The sequence below is a fragment of the Lolium perenne genome, chromosome 4 (genome assembly GCF_019359855.2).
Source record: "Lolium perenne isolate Kyuss_39 chromosome 4, Kyuss_2.0, whole genome shotgun sequence".
Classification (NCBI taxonomy): domain Eukaryota; kingdom Viridiplantae; phylum Streptophyta; class Magnoliopsida; order Poales; family Poaceae; genus Lolium; species Lolium perenne.
This window is the reverse complement of record NC_067247.2, coordinates 275304078-275308191: the sequence shown is the minus strand read 5'-3', so window position 1 is coordinate 275308191 and position 4114 is coordinate 275304078. Positions and strand designations below refer to the sequence as shown.

General features: G+C 43.0%; 1 long non-coding RNA gene across 1 annotated transcript; it reads right to left on the bottom strand.

Moving 5' to 3' along the window:
• Positions 1 to 406: 406 nt before the first annotated feature.
• Positions 407 to 1628, bottom strand: LOC139839088 (uncharacterized). The gene is made up of 3 exons (XR_011756796.1): positions 1544 to 1628; positions 618 to 1341; positions 407 to 525 (listed from the first exon to the last, which is right to left on the bottom strand). It is a non-coding gene; the product is annotated as an uncharacterized lncRNA (long non-coding RNA).
• Positions 1629 to 4114: the final 2486 nt, after the last annotated feature.

The window sequence follows — 4114 nt, the reverse complement described above, 5'->3', positions numbered from 1 at the left end:
CCACTCTCAATCTCTCACACAAACACAACATACCAAGCTTAAAAAGCTGCACCCACCCTAGACTTGATCAAGATGAGATCAAGAATTCAAGATAATAGTATCCCTCCATCCTCATAGTCGACTCGGTGTGGCATCCAGTTCATACCAAGCTTAAAAAGCCGCAATCTCAAAAAAAGATTAAAATCTTGAGCACTACATGAACTTGATGTATTAATCGATCCCTACCCTGCCTGACCGACCAGTTACAAGTTACAGCTATCCTTACCATTGCAAAGATGGTTTTCCTAGGTAATAGAAACAAATTATATTTTAATTAAAGTTGTCAAAACCTAACTTTTAATGCGGCAAGAAGCGTCCAACTTTAGAAACTGCTATAATAGGAAAATATAGTTGCATTCAGCTACAACAAATTGTTCCCACACGGAGTAATGCACTTGTTCTGTTTTCTCCAAAATTACTTGGAAAATAATATAAAATGAATTGCTTACCCGGCTTCAGTAGTAGGTCATTCACCACCACTGCAACCTAAATATTGCATGGAGATAAGCTCAGTATCAATTACCGTAAAACCATTCAACCTTTGTTAACTTAGCAACATCTCATATTTAATCAAGCACCTTATTGAAATGCTCGTATTGCCTGTTCCCAGGGCAAAATACAGCATAGTTAAAATCCTTGAGCCAAGCTTGCTTCTCCTTCCTCTGCTTCACATCCAAAAATAAAGGGAAAACTCATAAGAAGTTGTAGCGACCAGTGAGCACATGACAACTGATTTTTTTTTCACAAAACTCGTGTTATCAGTGGGTTCCCCGTCGTCATATTTGTGGTCATTTAACATAATTACTGGCACAAGTTGTTGATAAAAGAATCTTACTACGAATGGTAAAGTTGGTTGCATTCATTTTTCAGTCAGGTGTTAATATTTCAGCAACTTAGCCCTCTTAACTATCCATTGTTTCTAATTTTTTTCCGCAAGCATCTGCACTACATTTCACAACAATAACTTCTCTAGATATGAGGGCAACCTACATTATTTCACGACAAACATCAGATCTTCAGCTACATGGAAATTTTAAGATATTGCGTAGATACCGGGTTACCTGGACTCCTTGACCAGGCTAGGCGAGTGTAGCAAGCATTTGCCGTGCAGTTGATGTAGCTGACTTCCGATGTGCTCTTGTCTGCATTCCCATACTTTTGGACCTGCTTTCCTTTCATGACCAAACACATTAGTAACCCGGTGAACTGGGTAAAGAAGTCACGATGAGCCAGAGTGTTTTTCGGAACTGTGCGTGTCCTGCCTAATTTTCATCTTTTTCGGGTGTATGCCAACCTGGATTTCTGTTGCCATATAGACATATACAGATCAATAAGATAGGGTGGAACCTTATTTTGTATCACAGGATGCAACGGTATTAAGTGGCAGGTACTATAGTTGAACAACTTCCTCTTTGGAAACAATTGTACACAATATGACATGCCAAAAGGTATGTTGAGTAAGTGACTTTATGACCAAGAGAAACCACTAAGATAGTAAAATTACCTTTGCCATCAACTCATCATGTTCTAGGTAATCAAGGTCAGGTAGCAGTAAAGGGGGTACCCACGTGGAAAAATAACAATGTGATTAGAATGTAGGCAATAGGAAAAGAAAGTAGATCCGACGGTAGAAATACTGTATTACTTCCTAACAATAATCAGCAGAAGAAATAGCTAACAAAGTAGGCTATATGTCCATAATTTCATCCTGAGTAGATCACATTCTCAGGTGAAGAACTGATATAGAAAAGTGAAAGGTAAAAACTTCTAAAGCCAAAAAATCCCTATTTCTAAATCTAGTGCCGATGTACGATTTCTCAAAATAGATAATGATGGAGCGCAAAAACATATCACTTATGTTCTGACTAATGAAAGTATATCATGATAATATGACTGATCATTGTGCCATGACTAATTTAATTCATCTCAGAGCAACTTCTGAACATGATATGGGGTGTTGGAGGCCCATCTTAGCTACTTATATTTTGTGTGTTTTAAGGGGAAATTTAACACTGGTGGAAAAACAGGCTTCGGGTGAGCCCCATAAGTCGCGATGCTGCAGGATCCGCGACAAATGGTACCTTTAGTCGCGGTTCGGGAGGAGAACCGCGACCAAAGGCCTGGGCCCAGGGCGCTCGGTGGCCAGCCGGTGCACGTGGGGGGTCTTTAGTCGCGGTTGGCCAGGCCAACCGCGACTAAAGGTGCCCGAAGGCCTTTAGTCGCGGTTGGCCAGGCCAACCGGGACTAAAGCCCCTCCCCTATATATACCCATCCAGCAGCCAACACTTAGCCATTTGGTGCCATTCTCTTCACAAGCTCACAAGTGGGTGTTAGGTTTGCTTTTGGTTCCTCTTATGCACATAAGGTGTTTGATGAAATGCCCCAAGAGCATGAAACAAACATGATATGAAGTGTTGGAGCCACACTTGAGCTTTCTCATTTATTTTTTCCTCCTCGATCGCGGTTAGCAACTTGAACCTTTGATGTGTCGTTGATAAAATGTGCATGTGTGTGTAGTTCATTGTTTAATTTATATTGTTTGTAGCTAGTTAGTTTAACAAATGCATGATGGTTAATTATATATTTTATATTATAATAATGCAGATGAATCGACAATGGATGTACGGTAACCGACTCTCCGGCGAGTTCAGTGCGGGTTTGAAAGATTTCCTCGTAGTGGCTAATGCGAACAAGCGGGGAGGGTTTTGTTATCTGTCCATGTGTTAAATGTAAGAATCGGAAGGGTTACTCTTCCTCAAGAGATGTTCACATGCACCTGCTTCGGCACGGTTTCATGCCAAGCTATAATTGTTGGACCAAGCATGGAGAAAGAGGGGTTATAATGGAAGAAGATGAAGAAGGGGATGATTTCATCGATGAAAGCTATCTTGCTCATTTCGGTGATACTTTCATGGAGGATGCTGAAGGTGAAGGGGAAGGTGAAGGGGAAGGTGAAGAAGAGGCACGTGATGATCCCGTTGATGATCTTGGTCGGACCATTGCTGATGCACGGAGACGCTGCGAAACTGAAAAAGAGAGGGAGAATTTGGATCGCATGTTAGAGGATCACAGGAAGGCGCTGTACCGGATGCGATGATGGTCTGAAAAAGCTGGGCTGCACACTGGATTTGCTGAGATGGAAGGCACAGGCAGGTGTAGCTGACTCGGCATTTGAAAACTTGCTGAAAATGTTGAAGAATATGTTTCCAAAGAATAACGAGTTGCCCGCCACTACGTACGAAGCAAAGAAGGTTGTCTGCCCTCTAGGTTTAGAGGTTAGAAGATACATGCATGCATCAACGATTGCATCCTCTACCGCGGTGAATACGAGAATTTGAATGAATGCCCGGTATGCACCGCATTGCGTTATAAGATCGAGGCGATGACCCTGGTGACGATGTTGAGGGCCAGAAACCCCGGAAGAGGGTTCCCGCCAAGGTGATGTGGTATGCTCCTATAATACCACGGTTGAAACGTCTGTTCGGGAACAAAGAGCATGCCAAGTTGTTGCGATGGCACAAAGAGGACCGTAAGTCGGACGGGGAGTTGAGACACCCCGCAGATGGAACGCAATGGAGAAAGATCGACAGAGAGTTCAAAGATTTTGCAGCTGACGCAAGGAACATAAGATTTGGTCTAAGTACGGATGGCATGAATCCTTTTGGCGAGCGAGCTCCAGCCATAGTACCTGGCCCGTGACTCTATGCATCTACAACCTTCCTCCTTGGTTGTGCATGAAGCGGAAGTTCATTATGATGCCAGTGCTCATCCAAGGTCCGAAGCAACCCGGCAACGACATCGATGTGTACCTAAGGCCATTAGTTGATGAACTTTTACAGCTGTGGGGCAGACCTGGTGTCCGTGTGTGGGATGAGCACAAAGAAGAGGAATTTGACCTACGAGCGTTGCTTTTCGTAACCATCAACGATTGGCCTGCTCTTAGTAACCTTTAGACTGTCAAATAAGGGATACAATGCATGCACGCACCGCTTACATGAGACTGAAAGTGTACATTTGCCAAATTGTAAGAAGAACGTGTACCTTGGGCATCGTCGATTTCTTCCGAAAGGTCATC